Source organism: Numida meleagris, chromosome 2 (assembly GCF_002078875.1).
Source record: "Numida meleagris isolate 19003 breed g44 Domestic line chromosome 2, NumMel1.0, whole genome shotgun sequence".
NCBI classification, from domain to species: Eukaryota; Metazoa; Chordata; class Aves; order Galliformes; family Numididae; genus Numida; species Numida meleagris.
This window is the reverse complement of record NC_034410.1, coordinates 130,250,774-130,260,805: the sequence shown is the minus strand read 5'-3', so window position 1 is coordinate 130,260,805 and position 10,032 is coordinate 130,250,774.

The window sequence follows — 10,032 nt, the reverse complement described above, 5'->3', positions numbered from 1 at the left end:
GGGGGGGGGGGGGAATAATGACTCCCTTCTACCATACCCCAACCACATACTTTCTTCCCTCTTTTTGTGAAGTTCTGGTACTAATATGAATGTAGAAAGTTGTTTTAACTCACCCACTCTATTACAGTATTTTCCAGGCTAGGTCTTTGTCATTTAAATTTAAGGTCTTACTGGATAGTTAGTAAGATGCTAGAGCTGGCAAAAGGTGAGTTGTAGAATTCTTTTTCATGTAAAGAGGGACCCTTGTACCTTGTGACTTGATCATAGCTTCCTGGAAGGTATTTGATAGCAGTTCTGTTCTGTTGCTCTTCTCTATTACAATGTGCTCATCTCCTTGTGTAAGAATAACTTTATGGCCTTACTTCACTGTGAAGGAGATTGATACTTCAGGCCAAATTAGGTATTTAGTCAAATAACATGAGATACACCATAATAGAGTAGGAGTATAGTGGAAAGTATTCAGGCTTTTAAATCAGCTGTGTATTCTGCTTGAGTTCTCTAAGTTGGCTAGCTTTTTAAATTGCTCGTCCTATCAGTGATGCCTTTCTGGTTGCTTGAAGTTCTTTCTTAATGCTTTTCCTAAGAAAGGATTAGCTAGTGCAGCTTCTGTTGTGCAAAAAGATTCATTTTCAAGGTGACTTTTTATCATACTGAATGTTAGTATTTTTGTACTGATAGTATGCTGAGAGCATGTCTACAGAACTGTTGAATGCTCAGTAATGTGCAAGTATAGCCTTCATATGACTGATTCCTCAAAAAATGGCATTCAGACCGTTTCAGTAATCAATTTCTATATCGTGCTATGCGATGAGGAGAATCTGAATCATTAGTGAAAAGAAATTTCTTAAACTTCTAGAAACGTTTGAATATTCTAGAAATATTCTCTTTTATATGAGACTTAATGTATATAATGTGTTATATGGGAAACAAAGTTGTAGGAGTGAATTTGTCTGTGAAAATAGCAGGTATCTCTTTAAAGACAATTAAAATTCAGGGTAGATATTTGTTTCCGTCTGTCTAATCCCATACAAGCTCAGGGCAGGGGGCACTCCATATGCTGGAGTACAAGGTTGTAATTCAGGGTAAGCAAAGCAGGCTAGATGGGAATCTTTTAAGTTCAGCAAAGCAAAATGTGAAGTCCTGTGTCTGGGATGTTACAACTCTAGAGTAAGGCAGATACTGATCTTCTTGTGCAAGTCCAGTGGGGATCACCACCAAAACAGTGAGGAGTCAAGAGCATGTGACATAAAACTCCCATCTGAGGGAACTGCTTATTCCTTAAGTAAGAAGGCAAAGAACAGATTTCATTGCTGTCTTTGGTACGTAATTAGAGACTTCAAGCCAGAACATTCTTGAAGGTCCACTGAAGTAGAATGAGAGGTAATGGGTGGAGGTAAATTGTAATGAGGAAATTCCAACTAGATATAAAGAGGAATAATTTTTTTACTGTGATAATTAAGTACTGGAACCAGTCACCCAGAGAGGCTGAGGAGCATCTGCCTTTAGAGATGCTCAACTGAGTAAGTTGTGAGCATCCTGATACAGTTACAGCTTTAAGCAGGAGGTTGGACTCGGTGAATCCCAGAGGTCCTTTCCAATCTAAATATTTCATTTTAATGTGTCAGATGTATTAATACACATACTAATAATTTATTTTAAAACATACTTCATCTTTAATTCAGCAGAGTATTTGTAGTGGTTTCCTGTAAATGGTTTAATCTGACTTATCAGTGTGTTACAGTCTAATCCTGTAATGTCTTGGGCTTTTTTTATTAAGTATAAAGGAATAATACTGATATAAACTAATTATCTTTTCTTGATGTGATCTGAGGGATGGAACGCCTTCCCTATGAGAACAGGCTAAGAGAGCTGGGGCTGATCAGCCTGGAGAAGAGAGCTTCAGGGAGACCTGATAGCAGACCTTCAATACGTAAAAGGGAGCTGTAAGGAGGAAGGGGGCAGACTGTTTAATAGGGCTTGTAACAGGACAAGGGGAAATGGCTTCAAACTGAAAAAGGGGAGATTTTCCTTAGTTGTAAGGAAAGTTTTCTACAAAAGGGTGGTGAGTCCCTGGAAAAGGTTTTCCAGGGGGTTGGTTGGTGGGTACCCTGTCCTTAGAGGCATTCAAAGTTAGGCTGGACCAGGCTCTGAGCAACCTGATCTCTATAGATGTCCCTGTTCATTGCAGGGAGTTGGACTAAATGACCTTTAAGGTGCCTTCCAACTCAAGTGATTCTATCGTTCTATAATCATGCTTTAATAAACATTGCTTATTGTCCTTATTGATGCTTCTCATCTCATGACTGTCAAAACAATTTTGCTGCCCTGATGGAAATTAGCAGTTAATGGTGAATTGTTGCTGGTCTGTACATGCTAATACAGAAAGCTGGTCTACTGCACGAGGATTCACTTTGCTAAGATCTAGAATTAGTTCCCAGAATGGGAATGTTCAGAATCAGAGCTGAAGATAGTAGTTGGTGTTGTGGAGTAGTTTCCTAGGAATGAGCATGCTCTTCATCCATGCTGAGTTTCTTGCTGTTTCTCAAGTTTTCTCTTGAGAGTGATGAAATTGCAAAGTGTAAATTTGTTCTAAATTATTAGAGTGCCAAACTACTAGCTTTAGAACAGTCCAAATTTTGTAATAGCCATGTTCTGTTTGATAACACAATCACAATACTGTTGTGTAATAATTAAAGATAAAATTGGAATTTTTTTGTAAACAGAGGGGAAATGACCCAGATACAGCTTCACTTTTGGCAGTAAGAATTTCCTTGAGTATAGTCATTAAGTTTTAAAATTATTTTGTCTTGTTACAGCTTTCAGGTTTTTTCTGACCTTTTATCTTTCAGGTGCACATACATACGAAGATGTGTGCAGACTGTAGCACTGCTTAAATTATAAAAGTATGAGCTTCATGGGATCCACTGCTTGCTGCAGTGGGTTTCAGTAGCATGCCTAACTCAGGACGTCCTCACAAAATAGAGCTGTGACTGAAACAAACAAAAGAGGGAAGCAAAATGTGTTCTCCTTCAAAGGATGAAGCGTCTGGAGCATGTATTGCAAGAGGTTGGCAATAGATGAGTCTCGTTTTAAGCATGACAATTACAAATTCCATCATAACTTTCTTTCCATTGACTAAGCTTTAGAAATATCATTAGTAGTGATGTTTTATAAGCATCCAGGAATAGTTGCTCTCATCCTTAAATTACGTGAGGATGAGATTAGCTTTGTGCATCTTCTTTTGGCTGTTTTACAAAAATATTTGTAGCAACTGTCTAAAGGAGTCCTTGAAGTGGGAACAGAGGAAGGACTTTAAGACTTCCTTGTTTTGGAGGGGGTGAGAGGGAGGAAGATTGAGTATGGAGAAGTCTTTAACTTCCACTCCTGCAAGGGCACTTTAAACAATGTTGTGGTTGTTTGGTTTTTTTCAGTAAACTTGTTGAGCATTTACAATGTTACGTTGTCAAGTTTTCAGTTAATAGAAAAGATTACACTCTTCTTAAAGATAGGAAAATGCAAATATGTAAAGCTGTGATTTTTTTGAGTGATTAAGTCACGTTTGTGACTTAAATTTCTTAAATTTATGACAGTTTCACAATGTCTTCTGATGGCAGAAGAACACAACCCCTACAGTGGCTGTTCAAGAATCTTTAAACAAAGACTGTTCTACCTCAAATAGCAGACTCCTTATACATAGCATGTGGAAGTGTAGAATGGTATGAGGAACTCCCAGTGACCAAGTTATGTTCTTTCCCGGTCCGCTGATTATCCTACAGATAATCAGTGTGTAAACTTTAACATCCAAGAGGAAAGCAAAATCAGATGGCTGCGAGCTGCAGCAGCAGCTTGGAAAGGCAGGTGCATAGAAGCATCATAAGGCTGTAGTTTTCCTGTTAACCAGAAAGGCAATTCTTGGAGTTCTTGGAGTAAGCAAAGGGAAGGAGTTGGGAAGTGTGGTTGGCACATCATTGCTGGAAATCTGACTTCGCTTACCTTGTGCCTTCTGTAAATGCCTTGGTGTACTATCTTTGTAAGTAAACAAGGCAGCAGCAAAGAAATACCTGCCTCCTCATAGCAGGATAATGCAGCCAGTGGGTATTGTTATGGCATGTTGCTCAATACAGAGAACAGACTGCGGTAAACATGCATAGGAAATGCGTGTGAGCTCACTGCCAATGCATGTGTGAACCCTGTATCCTAAGAAAGGATGACCACTGGCAACAGGAGAACAGTTATGAAACATTTATTATCAGCAAGCTGACAGGCTATAGATTAACTCTTTTATGCTTGTATAATGCAGTCCTGATGATATAATTTATATAATATAAATTATTTATATATTTTAATATATAATTTAAATAAATGTATAAGCTATAATTTAAATAAGTGGAAGTGCTTCCTGCAAGCCTCCTAGTACGTATTTTCATTTTGGGAATGAGTGATACTTTACAAAATTCAAAAACATTGAATTAAAGCTGTCCAAGTATACATTAAGTTATTGAAGTAGAAGTTAGTTATGGTACCTTAGCAGCCTGAGCTAGACATTAAGCTACACCTCAGCACTTTCCTTGGTTCCACTCCACGAACACATCTCTGCAGATAGGATGCTTGTTTCTTGCGCTGTGCGTCCTCAGTGCTACAGAGGCATTTCAAATACAAGTGATAAAATTCCCTCTTCCCTGTGTGAATGGTGGCGGCTGGAACAGACACAGCATGCCCACGCATCTGTACTGTGCTAATGGAGTGGGCTAAAGTTCTTTATCCACTGCATTCCCAGACATTCCTTATGAGAGTTTGCATTCTTAAGTTACAGTCTTTGGGCACATTTGAACTTTATTAGTAGGTAAAATCATGATGTGATATAAACATATTCTGCAGCTCAAGGAGCCTGAAAATATGTATGTATTAGGTTGTGATGTTGGAGCTTGTTTTCCTGGAGATGATTAAGTACCAGACATGATATACTAAGGTAGCTATGAAGAGAAATTTTGGTGCTAACAATATGAAGTTTTATGCTTGTTTAAGTAGGTTGAGGTTTTGATACAGTGAACATCCAGTGTTAGTTGGGGACTTTGACACAAGAAAGCTTGTATACACAGCTGTACGTGTGTGGAGAGGAGCTAACCCTGCTGCTCTGCTCCCATGGGCTGAATGCCTTTTTATTTGTTAACCATAGTGAACGCAAGCTTTGGCATTTATGGAAATCTCATGCTGTGCTTAAGAGCTCTTTATTTAATCCATAGGGAGGTATTGACGTTGTAGTTAATACAAGACCGGATGTGATGCGTGGCTTGTGTACCTGGCTTCAGCATGGAACCTTTGTGTCTGCAGTTAAGAGTTAAAGCACCTCCTTAAAGTTTTGGGATGTTAATCAATTATTTCAGTGTGTTTTCATCTCCTAGTACTCTCAAAGAGGTGCAGAAATACATAGTATTATTTGTTCAGATTATACTTAATTTTTTTGGCCTATTTTTACTGCTATAATGAGTGTGTTTCAAGGAGCCTTGTTTCCTCCCATTACCCTGGATGGATATGTTTTTGACTAAGTAAAAAGGTGATGATATTTACATAGTAAGAGTTCATCCTACATAAAAATGTTGTTCAGCCTTCTGTTGTACAGGAGTGCTGTGATAAGTAATTACCTTGAAGTGAAAACATTTTTCTTAAGATTTCTGGAGGAAAAAAAATTGTTCTTAGTAGAGGAAATTTTGACTGTTGAGCGTATATAAAATAGTGAGCAGCTTGTTTATTTCTTTCCTGCAGGTTTATTTCTGACCTAACTAGGGGCTATTGGTTTAGTGCCTTGATTACTGTATGTTTAGGAAATAGCTTATTTCAAGTTATTTCCCTCTCTGTTCCATGCTTCATGGTGCTTGAAGGATCTGAAAGTCACTGAAGGCAGTCAGCCTCCAATGTTTGGGAAAGACTTGTTAGAAAGTATTAGTACAAAACCAGAATTCCAATACATTGCATCATTTGAATATAAAGGAAACATTCCTAAGAACGGGAAATGACAGAATTTCCCTGGGACTACAGAGGGGTTCAAATTAAGTTAGAGGAAAAAAAAAAAGGGCACATCTATTTTGGCTTTCAGCATGTTTAGGTGTTAGCTTCTTGCACAAATGCAACTGGAATTTTCGAAGAATACATCACAGACTCAGTTCTGAAGGCTAAAATTACTCACACCACTCAAAAGGTCTCAGTAACTTGCAGAGCCCCCTCCCACACAGTAAACAGGATTGGTGAGAGATCAAGCACTTGTGATTATCAAGTTATTGATAGGCTTCTCAGTCTATAGTTGGACCTCATTTAGGCAGCCATGATATTTCAAGTCTTGGTTAAAGTGCTTAAAGTGCCATTGGAGCCCTTTGCAAGAAGGTGCGTCCTTTAACAGTATATTGACGAAATACCCCTGATCTGAAATGAGCTTTACATTTTGACTTCGTTCAGTCCTCACCCCCCCCCCCCCCAAAAAAAAAAAAACCTATCAGACTGCATCTTGTTATATAATTTGTGTCAACTCTGTCAAAAAAGAGAGCTTGTGTTACTTGGAGGGCCTTCATGCCAATTCCAAAATGAAAAGCAATGCACACTGCCAGTGCAGCAATTGCCTTCGGGCTTATTGAATTTCTGTCTTCACTCCCACTCACCGCCAAATTCAACTCAGAAAAAAAAAAATCCCCAAAAAGCCTTGTTAGAAGGCAGCAGAACTGAAAGCCGATAAAATGCTAAAACCAGAATTTCCTGAGGAAAAAAGTGTTGTACGTTATTTATAGCCTATCATATAAGTGCTTTGCTGATGTATAGAGCTAGAGTGGATGGGGCTGTTTAACATACAGACCAAAGCCAAAAGAAGCATACACTGTGTGAGTTTAAATACACTGATTTCAGTAGCCCACCAAGTTCTCTTTACCTTTGCTTGGTCTGCCAGATCCTGGATTTATTCTTTGGAGGGCATCAATGCAAACCCTCTCTCTTTTCACCCCCTTTATATATAAACTCTGTATATGTGAGGAAAGCAAACAGGATATAATAATATATCTACCATCTGGCATTAGGCCTCCATTTAGCTAACAGTATCCATCAATTTGTGCAGATTGCATCAACTCAAAGTTGCTGACCACTGCAGCAGGGAATCTGAGATGCACTACGTGCCCCACACAGGTTTTTTCAGCTCTGTGATACACTTGAACTGAGGATTTTTTTATAGATTCATATAAGGGAGTGTAAAGGGTGCAAGGGGAAGCCATGGGGAAAAGTCTCTGCTCCAGAGGAGAGTTTGAAAGAGATGTCTAAAGAAACAGGGTGCAGCAGTGGAGGAGAAGCCTGGGGAAAGCACAAACAGCATGAAGTGTGTTATAGAGAAGAGAGAAAAGAAGCTGTTAGGTAAGAAGAGTCAGAAAATCGGACCGAACAAAGGTAGGAGGAAATTATAGCATAGGTGTGGACAAAACAGAGTGTTAGTGGCCATGTATATGCAGGAGAAGTGTAAAATTTGCATCATTGTAAGGGGATGTTGGCCATTGACCTGGCAACTTTTTCTCTACATATGTGTCTGCTTTAGTTAGTGGCAGTGATGGGGCTGGAGAGTCAGGCAAAGCATTAGGGGAAAAGAAAGAGGATAAAATAATCTCTGATGTTTGTCTCTTAATTTTATCTGGTTTTTTTGTGTGTTTGTGTGTTGGCTCATTAAAAATCCTACTCATCTTCCAAGAGAGAAAGCATTTTGGTTTCTCCTTGATAAGATATTTCAGGCATACCATGCTGTTCGCATGGAAATATTACAGCTGAGGAGTTAAATGGCAGAAACAGAAATGGAATAATAAGCCTGGGGAAAGTAGTCTCTGGCAGCTCGTTGGAGGTTTTGGTTAGTACTTATAACAATCCAAAGGCTTCTAGTACCACAGGCTTCTTCCCTTCCTCTTTGGTTTACTTGCGATGAGAGAAGAATGACAGAAAAGATCCAATTCTAAATTTCCAACATACTTTATTTTTTTCTCTTGTGTTGGAATGCTGATTTATTAAGTGACACCAAAGCGAGCTCTCTGCTGGGGTAACAGCACAGGACAGCTCTTGCTATCAGTCTAATGAAGGCTCCAAACTAGAATTTTCATAGGAGCTACAAGTAAATAATACAGCGTGGGTATGGCTGAAAGCAAGGAGTCGACACAGTCCAAACCTCCTGGAGTTAGAGGAGCAGTCTGGCTGGGAGATTGTTGGCTTGAACAAGGGTGAGAATGCTTCTCATGCTGAGGTGGCCTGCCAGGAACTGTAAGAATAGTTTATTAATGCTAGATTGATCTAAAATGAGGGCAAAAATTTACAGAGTGTGATTGTTCCAGGTGGCTTGTGTGTCCTGGTGCTGTCAAACCACAGAACTGTAGGGATTGGAAGGGACTTCTGGAGCTCATGGAGTCCAACCCCACTGCTATAGCAGTTCTCTACAGCAGGTCACAAAGGCAGGAGTACAGACAGGTCTTGAATATCTCCAGAGAAGGAGACTCCACAACCTCTCTGGGAGCCTGTTCCAGTGCTCTGTCACCCACACAGTGAAGTTTTTCATCATGTACATAACGAACATTCAGTGTTCCAGTTTGTGCCCATTGCCCCTTATTCTGCCCACTGAAAAGAGCCTGATCCCATCCACTTGACTCCTGCACTTTAAATACTTATAAACCATTGTTTAATGAGAGATCCTACCTCAGCCTTTTCCAGGCTGAACAGTCCCAGGTGTCTCAGCCTTTCCTGATACAGGAGTTGCTCCAGGCCCCTCATCATCTTTGTGGCCTCACCAGGGCAGAATAAAAGGGGAGGATCACCTCTGTTGCCCTGCTGGCCATGCTCTTTTTAATGCACGCCAGGACATCATTGGCCTTCTTGGCCACAAGGGCACACTGCTGGCTCAAGGCCAACCTGTTGTCCACCAGGATGCCCACCAAGGTCCTTCTCTGCAGAGCTCCTCTCCAGCAGATCAGCCCCTAACCTGTACTGGTGCGTTCCTGCCACCTGCCTGCCAGGTGATGCTCACAGTGCAGGTGTAGTGTGTTAAAAACACCTACCTCAATCCCTGAAGCTAGTGCAAAGCTAGGATTACCCAGTAAATATCAAGGAGTCAGGTTATGCCAAGGCTTCTATAGCAATACTGTCCTAGCTATGCTGTACATTCCTAAAATTTTCTGTCTGGCTTTCACGTGAGCACTGTGCTAACTGTGCTTTTACAGCCAGTGTCAAGTAAATGGGAGATTTACTGCAAATGTTACTTGGAGCCTTAAAGACTTACAGTATGGTGTTTTCTTCACGTTTCATTTTTGTTCTTAAACATAACTCCATTGACAAAGAAAGAAACCAGAAAGAAGAAATGTGCTGCTTAGCACACCAGGCTGTGTGTGTTAGTTCAGCAGACAGAAACATGTAAGCAGTCAGTATTCAACCATCTTTCTTCAGTCAGGCAGTGGGATCAGAGCAATTTGGGCATCTAGCTGATACCCATTACAGCTTTTGTCAACAGCAGTGTCCCTGTGTGACCCCACAGGACGAATTAGTGCAAATCCTTTCACCCCCAGGTGCTTAAATCCACAATTTAAATCTGTGCTGCCTTTCCCAGCTGCAATCCAACCTCTGGGGCTGCTGAGCTCCCAAGGCTGTGCATGCAGGAGCGGCTTTCCAAGAACTCCTGGTGTGATGTGCGTGCACGCAGCGCCCAGCCTGCGTGGTTCACACCCCAAGTGCAGCCCTCAGACCTGGCCAAGCAGGAAAATAGAGAAAATACGAAGGAGGGAGGTTATGTGTGATGCCTTGTCTCAGCACATGCCTCAGCTGCAGATATAATCCATTTTTTGCTGATTTGCAACTTAAATATCTCACCTCTCAGGAAAGCATCAGAGTGGCTTTTCATCTTTCTATGTTTGCACTTCCTAAATGGTTTCTTGGAGCAGCTCTACACCAGCAAGTGTTAGTTATTCCCTTATAATCAGTGTTTGCGTGCTTTCTTGAAAGCCAAACAGCTGTCTCAAGGAAAAATAAACAGACTAT